This window comes from Coenobita brevimanus, chromosome 9 (genome assembly GCF_032717465.1).
Source record: "Coenobita brevimanus isolate Jiangsu-jjx chromosome 9, ASM3271746v2, whole genome shotgun sequence".
In the NCBI taxonomy this organism is placed as follows: Eukaryota; Metazoa; Arthropoda; class Malacostraca; order Decapoda; family Coenobitidae; genus Coenobita; species Coenobita brevimanus.
In genome coordinates, this window is record NC_136962.1 from 2777149 (window position 1) to 2797871 (window position 20723).

Below are 20723 nucleotides of genomic sequence, written 5' to 3' on the forward strand. Positions count from 1 at the left end.
TACAACAAAAAAATTATATATATATATATATATATATATATATATATATATATATATATATATATATATACGTGTGTATACGTGTGTAAATACAGGCTCGGCGGAGCGAGCCTGACACCATCACCCTAGGAGAAAGATACAGTGAGGTGACCCCCACCCCACAAGATGACGGAGAGGCTCTTTTCACCTGCCGAGCCTTCCGGGCATAAACAGCATATCTCCACCGTGACCCTACGCCCCTCTTCTCCGCAGCCAGACCACCGGGCAGTGTACAGTAAAAGTACACTACACTCCAGCAGAGGAAACACTCGCCAGAATCGGGGTGGGACTTGCAGTGCCAAGATCCCAAGCAAACCCTCGGATGCCGAGTCCCCTGGATCAGCCTCCTTGTTAACAGAGGACTACTCGGGAGGAGCCTCAAGGGTTGCTATTCCCCCATAGTAGCAGCAGCACAGTATCACCCGTCGGGTATACTGTGGGTGGAAGGACCGTCAGTTTGCCACCCTCTGCCAACCACCTTCGGGAGCCGGCACATCCATCAGACGACCCTCACCAGCAGCCCCAAGGAGGAAGGAGGGCCCTGGGGTACTCTGCCAGAGGTACCATGCGGGATGAAACATCGCTGTCCCCCAGTGCTGTCTCCGGGACTGGAGTCCCAGACCCTACAGCCGCAGTGCAGCCTCCGTCGGAGCTGTGGCAATAGCCGGGTGTATCTATTGGGCGCCTTCTCCCCACCACCAGGGTCTGTAGTGCCCAGAGGAGCCTCCCCGACTCTTGCCCTCCTGTCCCTTGTAGGAGCCCAGGCAGTGCCCAACGGGACTGCCTGACAGAGGGAAAGTCCCTTGGGCCTCCCCTGTCTAGGCCGGACCGGAGTTCTGGTGGGGCCTCCCCACCCCACCAGGTAGGAGAGTCGGCCCTCTGCCACTCTCCCTCCCCCCGTCCCCAGGCTCCTATAGAGGAAGGTACCTCTTGACCCGTCCACCACTCCAGTTGCAGAGTAAGGTGCCACTCTCCCCACCCCTGTACATGAGAGGGCGGTTTCTGCTCCTTACCAGGGACCCCACCACAGACCAGAGCAGGTGTGATGTCCTTGAGGCCCGGTGTCCTCTCCCTGCGGCCCCAGGTGTTGTCGGACTCCTCCAGGATGGGTGGCCACAGCTCGCCCCTGCCAGCCTCCTCCTGACGGCGAGACCGCAGCCTCTGGAGTCATCGGGCGCCCCCCCCAGCGCCTGTTGCAGTAACTGAGGCTCCCTCAGTGACGGCGGCCGTAGACCCTCCCTGACGGCCGCCTCTGCCGGACGAGACGGCAGCTCAGCCAGGGCACCACCCTCCCCACAGCTGACCCTAGGCCCAGGCCTCCCCAGGTCTGCCCCCAGTACCCTGACAATGACTAAGGGCCAGCGCCATGCGGCGCGCCTCCTGGCCCTCTTTGGCCTTAGTCCAGAGAGCCCCACATCACCCACGGCCTCTACAGAAAGTGATATATGAGGTGTACTCCCAACTTCCTGTCTCATAAGGAAGTCTATATCGCCACTCCCCCCCTCCCCCTTGCCCCCCTCTGCCCCCACGCGCGGATAGATCGTGAATGCTATATTCTCTTGTCCTTTGTAATGCACGGGTAGCATAAGGCTAGCTTGGCTATCGTCTATGTCACGCGGATGCATATAACTAGCATAGAAGGCCGTTTATGTTACACGAATATATATATACACTGTATATAAGGACTTGAGTATATACTGTCGTCTATGTCACGCGTTTGGGTATACTGAGGTATACTTGACTGTCTCTGTTATATATCTGAGACCAAGAGCACCTGCTGTATTGTGTGAACCATATGTACGACACTGTGTGGAAATTATCATACGTAAGGAAAGGTAGAATACTGTGTAAAGGTCAAACTCGCTGAACTAGGTGGAGATATTTATTGTAAGGACCAGCCTTCTGAGAATATCTGGTTATTATATGTCCCATAGTTTTGATCACGGGTGTGTATGTAGTTGTCTATTGTTAATATATAAGTGTGCCTTTGACCAATTGTGTATGGACTTTCCTTCCTTGCCTCTGACTGACCCAGTTGAGAACAAAGAACCCAAGGTCGCACCGTACCTGAACCCGAGAAGTCAGAATACGCTGCATAATAATATATATGCATGGATGTGTGTGTATGAATGTATATATATATATATATATATATATATATATATATATATATATATATATATAGCCTATGATTTCATCATCCTTTGTGTAATTTTAACGCACAGTTGCTGCATGTTTGATCACGAGCGTGTTCTGCCTCAGTCCCCCCCTTCTACCGTTATAGTAGAGTAAGTCGTCCTTTCTGTTATTCAGTGCGGGATTGTCGACCGTTTGTCCCCATGGCTTCATTTGCGCGTCCTTCTTACAAGTTGTATCAAGCTCTGCTGGCCCCTATATAATGAGCTCAGTCTCTGCATCATTGCCACTTAGATCTGCTCCTCATTTTGTTCACATCTCTGTCCTCCCCTGTACAGATATTATTATTGTGAGTGCTCAAGAAATCTCCAAACATCTAGCAGCTGTGTGTAATTTGAGTATCACTGTTCTTGCATTTTTTCTTGTACTGTGTAGCATAAGGTTAATTCTTAGGCCTAGTGAGGTTTTGATTAATGTTGGGTTGTGTCAGTTATTTTTTATAATAGTTTGTATCTGTAATAATTTATCTGGCATTCACTGAGTATTATCTGGTATCTCATTTTATCAGGGCTGACTTAGATAAATTTACTCTTGCTAATTTCGTGTTAATAGAGGCTATTGCAGTTGACCATATATTTAACCTGTTTATTTGCCATTACATTATCCTTATGAGTCCTGAATGTTTTGTTGTTAGTTTAAGCATTAAACTTTAACTTGTAATTTTACCTAACTCTTTTGTTTTGAACCTGGAACTTTACGGGACAGTAGTGACTCTTAGTATTCTCACTTAAAGTGTACGTTATCTTTCTCTGTTCCGTAACATAAATTTGGCGACCTCTTATCAGGATATTATCATAAGGATATTGCTTGATATTTTGTGACTGTGATTTATTCATGATGTCTACTATTACTACACTTGATGAAGCCAAAGTTTTTTGTCAAATGTGCAAACAGTGTTGGATGTAGAAAACAGAACAAAGAATGAACTTAAGCTTGTTGCTCAACAATTGGGAATTGCTGTTCGCTCTCATCATTCTAAAGATCAAATTGTTGACATGATTAATGAAAGCTTGTTTAATGTAACTCCTCCAAATGAGCAAACGCAGATTGAATTAGCTAAGTTACAGCTAGCCCTGCAGGAGGCTAAGGCTAAGGAGGCGGAGTTTCGTGTTAAGGAGGCTGAATTTCAAGCACGTTCTAGGGAGGCTGAGGCACAAGTTGAAATTGCCAGGATTCAGGCAGACCATGAGTATCGCATGAAACAAGGTGGAACTGGATCATCTAGCTCTGATGATTTTGATGTGGCTAAAAATGTTAAACTTGTCCCTCCTTTTAATGAATCTGATTTAACAAAGTATTTTCAGTTGTTTGAGAGGGTAGCTACAGGTTTTAATTGGCCTAAGGAGTATTGGCCAGTACTCCTTCAAACTGTTCTCACCGGTAAAGCTCAAGTAACTTATGCATCTTTGCCTCAGGATCAGTCTGATAATTATGATGTAGTTAAGAGCTTGATTCTTAAGGCCTATGAGCTTGTTCCTGAAGCCTATAGAGTAAAATTTAGGACAACTTACAGGCAAGATAAGCAATCCCATGTTGAATATGCAAAAATCAAAGAAGATCTGTTAGAGCAGTGGTTAAATTCTAAGAATGTGGATTCTGATTTTGACAAATTTAAGCAGATGATTTTGCTGGAGGACTTCAAAAGGTGTGTTAATAAAGATGTAAGCCTATATCTTGATGAGAAAAGAATAGATAATTTGTCTGATGCTGCAGTTTTAGCTGATGAATATGTTCTCACTCACAAGAGATATTCTAAAGAAAAAGGGAAAGCTGAGAGTAAGTACGTTGCCTCTACTCAGAGTACAGGTAACAGGAAAGAGAATAAAGATGATGTTTCTCAGGAAGTAAATACCAGCTTCACCTCTAGATTTCAGAAAAGTAAATGTACTTATTGTAGTAAGCTTGGTCATACTACGGAGAAATGTTTCAGGAGACAGCGTGATGTGAACAAAAAGGAGTCTTTAAATATTCAGTCAATTGGTCTAGTGTCCACCCTTGAGAGTTCCCAGAATTCTTTAACTGAGTTAACTGAACCTGCTTTGAGGGGTAAATTAAATTCTCATGATGAAGCTCCTCTTTTGAGCAGTAACGTGGGTGACACTCTCAAGAGTTCATGTGCTAATTTCCTGTCTGATGGTTTTGTCAGTCCTCTGGACAGTAATGACAGGAAATCAGTTAAAATATATCGTGATACAGGTGCTTGCCAATCCCTTATGCTGACCAGTGTTCTAGGCTCTAATGTTAATTCCTCTGATGAAACTGTAATCTTACAAGGTGTAGGGAATAATTACTTCTCTGTCCCTCTGTGCAGAGTGAATTTAGAGTCTGGTTTTGTTAATGGTTCCGTTATGGTTGGGTTGGTTGAGACACTCCCAATGTCAGGTGTAACTTTCTTACTTGGAAATGATATTGGTGGAAGTCAAGTGTGTCCAGCTCCTCAGTTGTCTAGTGAGCCAGTGGCTGCGGCCCAGGATTGTGATGTCCCTGATGTGTTCCCTGCATGTGCTGTCACTAGGGCTAAGTCTAAAGTTACTGGTGATTTAGAGGATAATGATGATGATGATGTTATCCTAGCTGACACTTTTCTTGCTAATTTGGACCACTCACCAGATGAGGCAGTACCCCGTAGTGTTGATAATTTGTCTCGTCAAGAGATGGTTGAGTTGCAGGTTGCTGACCCTGAGTTGAAAGGTCTAGCTAACTCTGCTTACAGTGAAGAAGAGTCAGCCGGTGCTTCTACTTGTTATTATGTAAAGTCAGGAGTACTTATGAGGAAGTGGAGACCCCCAACAGTATCAGCCGACTGTGAATGGGAGGTTGTACATCAAGTTGTCATCCCTCGTGTTTGTAGGCAGGATATCATTAGAGTGGCTCATGATTCCAGTTTGGCAGGACACCTTGGAGTGAGGAAGACTGTGGCACGCATTTTGAAACACTTCTACTGGCCAGGTATCTTCAGGGATGTTTCTTGGTATTGTAAGTCTTGTCACACCTGTCAAATTGTGGGGAAGTGTAATCAGACCGAAAACGTTGCACCTCTAGTTCCCATTCCTCCTTTTGAGGCGCCTTTCACCCGTGTGTTGGTGGATATTGTGGGCTCTCTTCCTAAGACTTCTTCAGGATTTTCTTATGTGTTGACCATGATTGATATGGCTACTCGTTATCCTGAAGCCATTCCGCTTAGAAACATCTCAGCAAAGAACGTGGTTAAGGAAATGCTAGGGTTCTTCACAAAGTTTGGTCTGCCCAAGGAGGTACAGTGAGACCGGGGAAGTAATTTCATGTCAAATGTTTTCAAGCAGTCTCTGAAAGAGTTGGGCATCACCCAGATCACGTCTTCAGCTTACCATCCCCAGACCCAAGGAGCGTTGGAGAGATATCATCAAACACTCAAATCGATGCTCAAGAAATACTGTTTGGAACATCAGAAAGACTGGGATAAAGGTCTTCCATTCGTTGTGTTTGCTGCAAGAGAATCTCCAAATGAATCACTGGGCTTCTCACCTTTTGAACTACTGTTTGGCCATGAAGTAAGAGGACCCCTTAAGTTACTCAAGGAATGCTGGCTGTCGGAGGAAGATGACGTCAACCTGCTGGAGTATGTGATGAAGTTCAAAGAACGGCTGTCCACTGCTTTACAGCTGGCGAGAGAGAATTTAGGAGCTGCTCAGGAGAAGATGAAGACTTGGTATGATAAGAAGTCCAGGTTACGCCACTTTCAGCCACGAGATCAGGTTTTGATTCTGCTACCAGTTCATGGGCAACCTCTTCAAGCCAAGTTTAGTGGCCCTTATTTCGTGGAGAAGAAACTCAGTGATGTCAACTATGTCATCTCCACACCAGATCGTAGAAAGAACAAGCAACTATGTCACATCAACATGCTAAAATTATATCACAGGCGGGACGAAAATAATCCAGTCTGCACTGTAGCTGTTCCACCCGAGTCTGCAAGTGAAGCCCTCCCATGCAGTATGAGCCTGAGTGATAGTTTGGGGAAGAATCCTGATATTATGAATGATCTCCAGACTAAGCTTTCTCATCTACCTCCCAAGGAAAGGCAGGAGTTTTCGGGATTACTGCACGAGTACCCGCAAGTGTTCCGTGCTACTCCAGGAAGAACCACTGTGTTGATGCATGATGTCGATGTTGGAGACGCAAAGCCAATTAAACTGCCTCCTTACCGTGTGAACCCAGTGAAAGTTCCTCTCATCGAGAAGGAGCTTGGCTACCTGTTGGACCACATGATGATTGAGCCCTGTCAGAGCGAGTGGAGTTCTCCTGTCACTCTAGTCCCTAAGCCAGGTGGGTCACAGCGGCTTTGCATCGACTACAGACGTGTTAATCAGATAACCAAAACAGACACTTACCCTCTCCCTCGCGTGGAAGATTGCATAGACAAGATCGGAAAGGCTAGGTACATAAGTAAGTTTGATTTGTTAAAGGGATACTGGCAAGTACCTATGACTGAACGTGCTAGGGAGATCTCATGTTTTGTAACATTAGGAAAGACTTTTGCATGTTCTGTAATGCCATATACAGATTGTTTTAGAGTAATAAGAAATTTCCTTTGTAAATTTTTTTCTTTGTGGGGAGGTGTTACATAGCCTATGATTTCATCATCCTTTGTGTAATTTTAACGCACAGTTGCTGCATGTTTGATCATGAGCGTGTTCTGCCTCAGTCCCCCCCTTCTACCGTTATAGTAGAGTAAGTCGTCCTTTCTGTTATTCAGTGCGGGATTGTCAACTGTTTGTCCCCATGGCTTCATTTGCCCGTCCTTCTTACAAGTTGTATCAAGCTCTGCCGGCCCCTATATAATGAGCTCAGTCTCTGCATCATTGCCACTTAGATCTGCTCCTCATTTTGTTCACATCTCTGTCCTCCCCTGTACAGATATTATTATTGTGAGTGCTCAAGAAATCTCCAAACATCTAGCAGCTGTGTGTAATTTGAGTATCACTGTTCTTGCAGTTTTTCTTGTACTGTGTAGCATAAGGTTAATTCTTAGGCCTAGTGAGGTTTTGATTAATGTTGGGTTGTGTCAGTTATTTTTTATAATAGTTTGTATCTGTAATAATTTATCTGGCATTCACTGAGTATTATCTGGTATCTCATTTTATCAGGGCTGACTTAGATAAATTTACTCTTGCTAATTTCGTGTTAATAGAGGCTATTGCAGTTGACCATATATTTAACCTGTTTATTTGCCATTACATTATCCTTATGAGTCCTGAATGTTTTGTTGTTAGTTTAAGCATTAAACTTTAACTTGTAATTTTACCTAACTCTTTTGTTTTGAACCTGGAACTTTACGGGACAGTAGTGACTCTTAGTATTCTCACTTAAAGTGTACATTATCTTTCTCTGTTCCGTAACAATATATATATATATATATGGAGCCTCTGTGGTATAGCGGTAGAGTGTGCGTTTTGTACATGGGTGGACCAGGGTTCACGCCCCCCCAGGGTAATAAACTTTGGCAGAGTTCACCCGGCCACGTACTACATTGGTGGACACAAGGGGTGCTGTGGTTGAACCAGTGTTGCTTACTGTAAAGTATGCTTGCACCTAATCGGCTTAAGACGGGCCGATTACACTTGGTTCACAGACTATGCACACATCCAAAGGCACTCCAACACTACAATTACACTTACAGGCACTTCTCATCCTACATACAATCTCTACCAGACAGCCTAAGCCACTTGGTAGAGATACACTGGCTGTATCGTCCCCACTTCGGTCGGGATAGGCCGGTCCTGCAGTGGATACTCAAACGGCTGATGATGATGATGATATATATACAGTATATATATATATATATATATATATATATATATATATATATATGTGTGTGTGTTTGTATACGTATATATATGCCTATGTATATACATATTTATATTTGCCTTAATAACCAGGGGCTTCGGCCCCAATGGTTGATAGGCAAAAAAAAAAAAAAAGTTTTCGCCTACACACTGACACAATACTCCTTTTATTCTAACTTGGCCTAAATTTTCCATCTCTCCATCTTGAATACTGAATTATGATTAGAGATGAACAATTAAATACGATGCTAGTCACGAAGAAGTGTAAGGAAAGGATGTAGAGCTGTAGTACTGTCTTTTTCTGCTGAGTTACGTGAAATAAGGTACATAATGGCGAAATTCCAGGCCAGGTTAAGTACTTACTGGGAAGAAGTTGCATGTCCCTCCACCACACTTGACATCACTGTGTTTAAATACAGGCAGCAGCCAGTTGTAGGGGTATCACATGAGGTCACAGGAGTTCCCACAGTACCGGTATATCTCGATATACGATGCCCTTAGATGTGATACCCCGCCTAACAATGGATTTTTACTTAACCAATTGCATCGTTAAACCGGGGTATACCTGTACTTCCCAGTTTACTAAGTCAAACTCCTTCTTAAGATCCACACAGGCTGCAGCAGACCTTGTTGATACTGAAGGCAGTGTTGCACAAGAACTTGATAGCCAGGATGCAGTCAGCTGTATCGAAATGAATGAATCTTGAATTTTGCTCTCTTTTGTATTTTGCTTTTTCTTGGAAGGAAAGATTTGCCGGTTCCTGGCCTTTGGTTCCTTCTTTCTTACATAAAAAAAAATAATTCTTGGTGTGAATCTGGATTGTTGAGTCTATGAAACTTTAGCAGATGGTTCCGGATATGCATCAGGAGAATGTGTGCAAGAACCCTGCCTGGTACACTGAGCACTGTAATACCATGGTAGTACAACCCTGCCTGGTACACTGAGCACTGTAATACCATGGTAGTACAACCCTGCCTGGTACACTGAGCACTGTAATACCATGGTAGTACAACCCTGCCTGGTACACTGAGCACTGTAATACCATGGTAGTACAACCCTGCCTGGTACACTGAGCACTGTAATTCCATGGTAGTACAACCCTGCCTGGTACACTGAGCACTGTAATTCCATGGTAGTACAACCCTGCCTAGTACATTGAGCACTGTAATACCATGGTAGTTACTAGTCACGCTGGTCCCTCTCCAGACAGGGGTGGTCAAATCCCTTGTCTAGTCAGTGGGAATAACACCAGTCTGCCACATACCTTCCATGACTGCATGTAATGCCCTGATCATGGCTTCACCCCCAGCTGTGATGTTCCAATGGGATGCCACAAACACCAGCTGCTCCACCACCTTCCAATCCATCCATTGCCTTCTTGATTTCCTCTAGAGGAGGCACGTACGTATCATCAAGTGGTGGCAAAGCATCACTGCCTGTACACCAGCCAACACAATGTCTCCTCTGGCAGGTTCAGTCATATACATTTGCACTAAGTACTCACCCTGACACAAGCCATCCATCTGCTGTCCACAGTTAACCTGAGAGGCGGGCCTGGAGCGGAGCTTTTTCATTTGCATGAAAATGGCCTTCCACCTCCCCACCAATTTCCCTGACATCTCGCTCCTTGACTCTTCTCAGCAAAACTTACGCCTTGACATTACTATGTACTTCAAACCAATTCGAGACTCCTGGTTCATACTCATAAGCATGTTCCTCATCCCTGAGTTGCTCAAAACGGAACTGCTTTTGGCACAATAGCATCTTGAGCTTAGTTTTGATTTGTAGCCCTAAAGTGGCAACAACAAGTCAGTGATCAGCAACAAAGAACACTGCACTCCTGAAAACCCAGCAGTTGTGAAGGATCCTCCAGCAAGTACTAAGAAGGATGTAGCCAATCTCCTGTGCAACCACTCCAGCACTGCAATACCAAGTCCAGTGCTGAAGATCCGGCCAGTGGAACCTGCATCCTGTAATTCTCATCTTACGGAAATTTGTGATATCCAGAAGGTAAAAACTATTGGAAGTCCTGGCTCCAGTGCCATGGGGACCTACACATTTCCCAAAACCTTCCAGTAACCACACTGAAGTCAGCGAAGACCAGGAGTGTATCCCACGAGGGGCACTGCCGTACAACTGAGTCAAGTTTAGCATTGAACAACTGCTCTTCAGTATCACTCATCTCAGTGGAAGCATATAACAGCTCCTTCTCTTCAAGGTCACTAGTTGAAGCATATATGAACTCCTTCTCTAAGATCATTTATCTCACTGAAGCATACAGGGCAGTGAGCGAGATGAAGGCCAAGGAATGCTTCATTCTCACAAGCATTATACTCATCCACCGCAGTAACCCTGTTGAAACAAGACACAAAGTGGCACCACCCCTAGCCTGACACCATCATTACAGCCACACTACTAGTATGTACAACCATTGCCACTTGTCTTACTTTCAACAGTACCTCCTCCACTTATTTTTTCCAGTACCTACTCCACTTATGTTTTCCAGTACCTACTCCACTTATTTTTTCCAGTACCTACTCCACTTATTTTTTCCAGCACACACTCCACTCACTATTCACAGTACATACATCACTTACTTTTTATAGTACATATTGCACTTTATATTTTTTTTTACTCTAACTTGGCCTAAACCCGCCATCTCCCCATCCTGAATACTGAGTTGTGACAAGATACAGTAAACTCTCAATAATCCGTTGTAATTCAGCCAAGTCCTATGCCAAGTAACGTTAAAAAGTGCTGCATTTTGCATATCCGGCTCAACATTCGGCTTTCAACCAGATATTGTGGTTTCATCCGTCTTGACCCTTTATCATGAGTAAAAGGTGAAAACAAAGCATATAAAAAACAATACAGTAATGATACAGTACAGTAATATAGTACTGTAGTATTGTGTACTCTCTAAGCTCTGGCATCGATGAAGGATAGATTTGTACACTGTGAATGTGGTACTGTACAATACACATAATCCCATGTGTTCTAGTGGTGAATGTCTACCCCAGAGATTACCCCAGCTCCATCACCTCAGGCTTGATCTCTGCCAAAGCTGCTGGAGTAGGTAGCGGTGATGGAATGGCAAAGGGGGTCAGGTGGAGCTCCAGTGAGGCCTCTGACTGATGGGGAGACCTCGGATGGAGACACGACAGGCGGTGGGGCTGATGGTGGTGCCTGGCTGGGGTGAAGAAGTGGCTGTGGTGGTGCCTGGCTGGGGTAAACAACGCCAATATGAGGAAGTAGATGGCTGGGGTGACAGAGGCCAGTACGAGGAGGTAGAAGGCTGGGGCAACAGAGTGGAATGCAAAGAGGTTGAGGGCTGTGGCGATGGAGCGCAGGGGTCACCAGATGGAAAAAGGACATGATGGAGGCCTGCCTGGGTGTCCTTCTCAATTGCAGCTTTATCACATGCTCAAGGCCTTGTTGCAAGTACATGGCGTGGTACTGACAAAGATAGGCCGCCGACTAGGATGCTTGCAGTAGCCAAGAAGGACGTCCACTGCATTAAAACCCGCTGGAGCCTCGGGATTTCTGCCACTTCGTCATAATCGTCCTCCTCCACTTCATGCTCTGTGGCCCCTGCAGTCACACACTCCACAATTTTCCCTGTTGGACATAGTCTGGTGCCCAGGGTCTCCCTCGTTCACTTCCAGCCAGTCGTTGTTTGTGTTCTCAGTCACCTGTTCTGCTGCTGCTTCCATACATCACACAAAGTGCTGAGCTCCATAGCCAGTAAAGTCAGCAATGCCCTCTTCACACTTGAGGAGCTTGTTCCAACCATGCTTAGGTGTGAGTGCAGAGAGTTCCCTCCAAGCCTGTGCCCAGTTGTACATTGCAGACTTAAGTGAATACCACTTGAGGTTGGCCAAGGTGCTCTCGCCCTCCTTACTGTCCACGCCTTGGGCTGCCTCCTCATCCTCCAGCACAACCCTCACGTCATCTGTAAACCTCTTCCAGTACAGCCATTTTGTTGCTGCAATAATACTCTGGTCCATGGGTTGTAAGACTGAGGTTGAATTAGGGGGACAAGAATAGGATCCTAGTACCACCTCCATCTCCAACCAACTCTGTCTCAGAAGGATGAGCAGGAGTGTTATCCAGGAGCAGCAGAGCCTGCACTGGGTGGTGGGCAAGGCCAAGACTGTTTGATGACGGATAATCTCCTTCAAAATATGACTGTACAACCAATATTTGAAGATCTTGGCTGTAAACCAAGCCTTCAGTGAGTGGGAATAAATCACTGGGAGATGATCCATTAACCCCTGGAGACATTTCTTTTTGGCGTGCCCTACTACAACAGGTTTCAGATGATTAGAGCCTATTGCACCGGCACAACACAAAATGAGATGCACTGTTTGCTCACTTTACAAGCAGGTAATGACATCTCGTCAGCCAAGGTATTAGTCGGCACTGACCTGAAGAACAGACAAGTTTCATCAGCATTATAAACCTGATTGAGACGTAACCCTTCTTCGCCAATCAGGTTTTTAAGCTTGGTGTGAAACTCATCAATTCCTTCAGTGTCTGTATCCAATGCTGCACCATAAGTAATCTTGTTAGACAGCCCACACTGACGTTTGAACTAAGTCAGCCAACCTTCAGATGCCTTGAAATCCACAATCCCCAGTTGCTCAGTAAACTTGGTGGCTGCAGCCCTCACCTAGACGGGATGCACAATCATGCCACTGCCAAACTGTTGTCAAAACCACTTCAGGCAGGCCTGGTGGAGTTCACCAATGCGTGCCTTGGCCATCACACTGCGTTCGTGCCGCTGCACAATCACACCATGTTGACCCAGGAAGAACACCTTCGTGAATTGTTTGTTCTTCCGCAAATCCTGCAACGTGGTCCGGGGCATGTCGTACCATAGTGCTCCATTAGCCTTGTGATGGTCCAGCCTGGCTCCACCTTATCAATTATCTCCATCTCCTCCATGGTGGTGAGGAGCCATGGAGGAAAGGACCAGGACAAAACACAGGGCCAGCAGGACTTGCAGCAGCCACGGCACCACCACAAAAGCCACTCACTCAGCCATCACACACAATTACTGTTGTTATGAGCACTTTCAGGCCATAGGTGAGGTACTTCAGAAGGAGAAACAGCACTGAGGGGTAAGAGAAATAGCAATGGGGGGTCAGCACTCACACTCGTTCACAGCAAGTACACAGAATACTTTTACAATAACAACAGAGCACTAGGACATGATCACTGACAGACCATTAGCTTTGCAATACAGTACAGTACACTACCTTGAACGTAGGATGCCGCAGAGTTAGTCAATGCACCAGGGTTTTGTAATAGCGTGGACAGAGGAGCAGAGGGCACAGGCACGTCTTGACTCTATGACATCCACGGGCAAGAATGCGAGTGCAGTGGTATTCTTGAAGCACTGGTTGCAGATTCTTATTGACTGGTGCATAGCGGTTGTTTTCATTGGCTCCCGAGTGTTGTGATTTCCCCTGGTGCTGGTTGGCTACTGCTTGCAAGCCAGTCCAGTCACCTCAACACAGGATATTGCACTGGACCACCATTTATGTTCTGTTTTGGTGCCAGATATTGCATAATTTTACTGGATATTGCTATAATTTAACCAGATATTGCTATAATTTAACCAGATATTGCTATAATTTAACCAGATATTACATAATTTAACTGGATATTGCATAATTTAACTGGATATTGCACAACATAACCAGATGTTGCATAATTTAACCAGATATTGCTGTTATACAGCAAAGACAGCTGTAGTGGACATTGTGTAGGGCCAAATAAATAAGAGTTTACTATATTAACACTGTGATCTATCTACCAATCTATCTACAGCCTGACACCCTAATCCCGCAAAAGGGTAGCTACAGACAAAACGCCTCCAAGTCGCTCTGTCACCCACCATTTGACTGCCCTTTCCCCAACTCACCCCCACACCCTCATGTACCTCTCAGGGTAAAGCCATAGTATATTATTGATCAACTTATTATAAACAGGTAAAATAATACACACACTGGCTCTATAAATCTTTACTGCTGACTTAATATTTAACGTTACGGTGCTGGCATTGTACTTTTTCTTATACTATTTTTAACAATTACTTTTATACTTTTATCAGTGTACATTTCTATCCCTCCTATAGTGTTACATTCTATAGTGGTGTATTTTTTTTCTGTAGTCCATCTGTTCTTATCTGACAAATCTATAACCCATTTTTTTTGCTCAGGTGTCGTCACTGGAGGACAATTTTGACTAGTAACCAAGGAGACTATAGTGAACTAGTGATTTTGTTTATTACACCTAGGATTTGGGCCGTTATTCTCTCTAAAGAAGCTCCCTAACACCTTTTCTTAAGTGATTTATTTTGTTTATTACACCTTGGTTAAGGAAGCTCCCTAACACCTTTTACTAAGTGATTTATTTTGCTTATTTTGCCTAGGTTAAGGAAGCTCCCTAACACCTTTTCCTAAGTGATTTATTTTGTTTATTTTGCCTAGGTTATGGAAGCTCCCTAACACATTTTACTAAGTGATTTATTTTATTTCACCTTGGCTAAGGAAGTTCCCTAACACCTTTTCCTAAGTGATTTACTTTGTTTATTATTCCTAGGTTAAGGAAGCTCCCTAACACCTTTTCCTAAGTGATTTATTTTGTTTACTTCGCCTAGGTTATGGAAGCTCCCTAACACCTTTTCCTAAGTGATTTATTTTGTTTATTTTGCCTAGGTTATGGAAGCTCCCTAACACCTTTTACTAAGTGATTTATTTTGTTTATTACACCTTACTCCCCTCTTTCACAACTTGTCACATCAACACACACGAGAGAGATCAATGATTCTGAATTAGATATATGACAGCCAGAAGGGAAGGAAGGCACAGTAAACAAAATAAATCCCTTACAAAAAGGTGTTAGGGAGCATTCTTCACCTGAGAGCTGCCCAGTCAAATTAGCACTACCACATGAAGGCATCCATCTATCTTTTTATCTATCTACCTATCTATCAGTTTATCTGGCTGTCTACCTATCTATCTACCTACCTACCTACCTATCTGTCAATGTTTATCTAGGCTATCTGCCGTGTCTCTCTATCTATCAATCAGTTTATCTATCTGGCAATCCGTTTACCTATCTGGCTATCTATCTATCACTCAGTTTATCTATCTGTCAATGTTTATCTATCAGCCAACTGTCTATCTATCTACCTACCTACCTACCTATCTATCTATCTATCTACCTACCTGCCTATCCATCAATGTTTATCTATCTGCCATCTATCTATCTATCTACCTCCACATCATCAAACCTACACCACTGAACTTGTCAAATTCACTGTCACTCCTATAAATTCTCACAAATATATTCATGGGCCAAAAATAGGAAAATTAATCTGACTAGTAACCAAGGAGACTCACTGCTTATTACTAGATCTGAGGGGATGATGTGTCAGATAAGTACAAGTGACTAAAATGGATTGTACTTAATATTTACTTAATAATAATAATAATAATAATAATGACAGTAGGAATAATAATGATGATGATGAAAATAATAATAATAATAATAGTAATAGTAATAATAATAATAGTAATAGTAATAATAATAATAATGATGACGATTATAATAATAATAATAATAATAATAATAATAATAATAATAATAATGATAATAATGACAGTAGGAATAATAATAATGATGATAAAAAAAAATGATAATAATGTAGTAGTAGTAGTAGTAGTAGTAGTAGTAGTAGTAGTAATAATAATAATAATAATAATAATCATAGCATTTTTTTCTTCTCGGAGGGAACAATTTTGTGGGCTTCAGCCTTTGGTTCCTTCTTCCTTGAGAAACAGTAGCTTACTCTACAGCACAAGTAACACCGGTAATAATGATGATAATAATAATAATAATAATAATAATAATAATAATAATAATAATAATAATAATACACCAAAATGCCTAACAGTATTGTATTTACAAAATCACAGTCCCATTACAAGAAATGACAATACTCCTTTCACTGTAAATTGGCAAAGAATTTCAATAATAATGTTCCTAATATCCATTCGTGCATTTAATCTTATCATTATCTGTGGTGGTGCATGTTTATCATCCACTCATTTGATGTAGTGCTGCCTACTTATTCCTTAACCTTTATCATTCTTTTTCTGTGTCTGTCCTCCTCTCTTCCTGTTTCTCCCATCATCCACTCACTTGATGTAGTGCTGCCTATTTCTTCTTCCTTCTTTATCATTCTTTTTCTGTGTCTGTCCTCCTCTCTTCCTGTTTCTCACCATCATCCACTCACTTGATGTAGTGCTGCCTACTTCTTCCTTCACCTTTTTCATTCTTTTTCTGTCTCTCCTCCTATTTCTCACCATCATCCACTCATTTGATGTAGTGCTGCCTACTTCTTCTTCCTTCTTTATCATTCTTTTTCTGTATCTGTCCTCCTCTCTTCCTATTTCTCACCATCATCCACTCACTTGATGTAGTGCTGCCTGCTTCTTCCTTTACCTTTATCATTCTTTTTCTGTGTCTGTCCTCCTCTCTTTCTGTTTCTCACCATCATCCACTCACTTGATGTAGTGCTACCTATTACTTCCTTCACCTTCAGCACTCTTTTTCTGTGTCTCCCTATTTCTCCCATCTTTCCTGCCACTTTTTATTACTCTTTTTTCCACTTCGGGTGACTCTACGCCGAGTGACAAGTCTAATCGTTTCAGGTAACCCAGGAAATCATTTACAACGCTGGGTGGCAACCATAACACCAAATAATGATGTGAATATCAATCATCCACAGCTGACATTATCTAGTATTCTTGTCCGTTAAGTAAGCTCCCTAACACCCCTTCCTTACTGATTTATTTTTGGATATGGCTGGGTAATATCGCTTTGTATGTTATTTCTGCAGAGTATGGGAATATTAGAACAACTGAAGTACCACATTACTGTATACTCAGGGTCTACTGCAAACAATAAGACTACACCTTCATTTATACACCAACTTGCTGTGAATGGAGTATGTAAAGTAGATATATTACAATCCTCTTTGAGAACATCACAAACCAACAAAAAGAAAAGTTAACACATAAAGGATGCAATCACCAGTCTTCAGTCCACCAGGTTCAAATTTTACGAGACTAAATTGTAGTACAGTACATCTAAATTCTTCTAAATTTCCCTTTTCCCCCCCCTCTAACTTGTAGGGGGCTGAGGCTAGGCTATCTACCTATCTATTGCCAGACGCCTTCATCCTGTAAGGGGTGGCCACAAACAAATCACTTCCATGTTGCCATGTCCCCTGCCATTTCACTGCCCTGCCCCCAATTCATCCTCCCTCCCCTCCTCTAATATACCTCTCCACTCCCTCATCTCATCCTTGATATCCCCCTCCACCTCCCTCTCTCACATACCTCTCCACTTCATCCCTCCATCACATCCTTGACCTCCCCCTCCACCTCCCTCTCATATACTTCTCCACTCCATCCCTCCACCTCATCCTTAGTCTCCTCCACCACCACCCTCTCTCATATACCTCTCCACTCCAACCCTCCATCCCATCCTTGGTCTCCCCCTCCCTCTACCCCCTCCACCTCACTCACAAACACTCTCCTTGTTAGTCTCTTGCTTTCCATCCTCTCCATATGACCAAACCACTTTTATTTATCCACATCCAACTGGAAAATCAAGCTGTTGGAAGGCTCAAATTTGATCTTGTTTTTCTTGTTATTCTTCCTCTTCTTCTTACTCACTTTGACGATAAAACCACTGTCTTCCAAGTCTTCCTCAATTCCCCGATCACTCTCACCCGGAACGCACTCGATTTTGTTGTCAGCGCACTCAATCTTACCTTCAGTGCACTCGGTCTTATCCTCAGTGCACTCACTCTTATCAACGCACTCAGTCTTATCACCAATGCACTCTTTCTCCTTCCCAGTCGATATGCTACTGTCACTCTTCTTGCCTCTGATGTTGTTGTTATTTTCAATGCCCTTGGAATTGGTTACGGTATTTTCACAGAAGATTTGGTGGCCGGGCTTGGAGTTACAATTGGGGTGCCTCTCCTTGCTTTGGGGAGTGATTGTGTGGCCTCCCAGATTGTGTTCATCTTCGTCTGTGGCGTCGTTAGTTGTGGCGTCAGTGTCGTCATCCGTCGAGGTTGTTAGGCCGTCAAAACTACCGCTTGTTTCATCACCGTCTCTTGTTTCTTCGTCCCTCATCTCAGTGCTGGAAGAACGCTTGGCCTTGTAATTCTTCCGTCTCTTCAGCGCCTTCTTCTGGTTCTTCGCTCGCTGAGCCAAAATGGACGAGTTAGAGCGGAAGAGTTGACGAGAAACCACCTCGTTAAATCGTACACTCTTCTTCTCCCCCAGGCTAGATGACAACACTTCCTCCGTGCTTTCCTCTGCCTCCTCCTCGGCCTCCTTCTCCTCGAGGTTGATCGAGGAACTGGTCGAGCATCCAGACAGCGCCAGGAGATCCGCTCCGACATGCGACTCACTCAACGACCTATGGAAGTAAAAAAGAGGGAAGTTATACTGTTTTCACTTTTTATCTATTCTATCTACTACCAAACGCCTTAATCCCGGAAGGAGTGGCCACAAACAAATCACCTCCATGTCACCCTGTCCCCTGCCACTTCACTGCCCTCCCCCCAACTCACACCCCCTTCTATCTATCTATTGCCAGACACCTTCATCCCAGAAAGGGTGGCCACAAACAAATCATCTTCATGTCACCCTGTCCCCCGCCATTTCACTGCCCTCCCCCTAACTCACACCTCCCTCTCTCATATACCTCTCCACTCCATCCCTCCACCTCATCCTCGACCTTCACTTCAGCTTGTTCTAAAATTGCCATCTTTCCATCTTGAATGCTTTCAACAACTAATTAAAACTAGAATATGATGCTAGTCATGAAGAAGTGCTGTACTCAAGGATCTATGGAAGAAATTGCCAAGGAAAAAATATATACTCTTTCACTTCAACTTCTCCAAAAATTGCCATCTTTCCATTTTGAAATCTGAGTATGAAATACATTAAAACTGGAATATGATGCTAGTCATGAAGAAGTGCTATAGAAAGGATATTATTAATGTGGACATGTATGCTTGTAGGGTAAAGTCAGGATTCCATGGGCTTGTATGGTAGGTGGATGCGTGTGTGGCCCATTGATTAAAACTAGAATATAATGCTAGTCATGAAGAAGTGCTATGGAAAGGATATACAGTCACTACTTGTTATTCGATGGAGTTACGTCAGATCATACCTTAACGTATACCAATAATATCGTAAATTGGGAGATTGAAACATTATAAAAGGGGAATTACGTCAACTCAACTTCCTAAAGTCACCTGCCCAAGACTGAAACATAAATGACAACCCACCTTAAACACTTCCGGTGTTGGTCCAAGTCATCTCCAAGACCAAAACAAACACTATCACACCAACACAGGCGGCGTTACTCACGTACAGTAAATTGTTGCAACAACAACAATCACATTTGCATAACACTGGTCTGGTGCTACACAATGTATAGGCCAACTGTAGCACGATGCTTGGCTGAGAGGTGACGACAGCCGGGGGGCACATGTGAACAAGTGGAAAAGACAGGGCTTTGAAGGGGTGTCATGACCACAACTGAACCAAAACAATGCTCTGCACGCTGTGGCCGCCATCTTGCCTGAGACAAGCGACTGTTGCCTTGCAGGTGCCTGGCGCTTCATACGAAATTTTCCGAGGGCAATATCGTTATAGCAGGATATTCATCGCAAATCGGATTTTGGGGTGGAACATTTCTGTTATAGATGTAGCAAATTATCGTATACCAAATCAGCGTATAACGAGTGGTGACTGTAATTAATGTGTACGCCTGTGGGGTAAAGTCAGGATTCCATGAGCTTGTATGGTAGGTGGATGAGTATCTGGCCCATTAACTAACACACTGTGGCTCCTATGACTGATTTAAGGACCTGCTGGGATAGTATGTTTTCACCCTGATGGAAGTAAGCCAGTCGTGCAACTTAATGTGTATTAGCTATGAGGAAGGAAGAAGTCTCCTTGGTTACTAGTTTGGATCTGGTTTTATCTGATGGAAATGGGACACAACCTGAAATGTCATCATCATCATCGTCATCATCATCATTATCGTCATCACAGTCGCTGTCATCATCATCACTGTCACTGTCATCTTCATCGTCATCAACATCGCCATTCATCACTGTCATAACTCATCGTCATCATCAATGTCGTCATCGTCTTCATCGTCATCATCATCATCGTTGTCATCGTCATCATCTTCACTGTCATCATCATCATGATCATCATCAGCCTGGGTCAATCCACTGCAGGATAAAGGCTTCTCTCATTCTTTTCCATTAACCTATTCCATCCAATCCCGGTAATCTCCGAATCTTGCGTTCTGTCTGCCTCTTCCTCTCACTCCATCTCTGGGCTGCCACTGAGTTACCATGGTTGTCCAACTGTTGTCTGTACTACGAAGGACGTGACCTGTTTTTTGTACTGATTATATCCTCTGCTTGGGCATGTGGAAAGGATGGAGGATGACAACTGGGTGTGGAGGGTGAGAGGTGTGAATGTTAAGGGTAGGGTTGCAAGAGGCAGACTGAAAAAGACCTGGGATGAGGTCAAAGAATGTGACCT

At 43.6% G+C, this 20723-nt stretch overlaps 1 pseudogene; it reads right to left on the reverse strand.

Annotated features, from left to right (window-relative positions):
- Positions 1-17599: 17599 nt before the first annotated feature.
- The window catches only part of LOC145409841 (uncharacterized), a 63997-nt pseudogene continuing 60873 nt past the window's right edge, over positions 17600-20723 (reverse strand).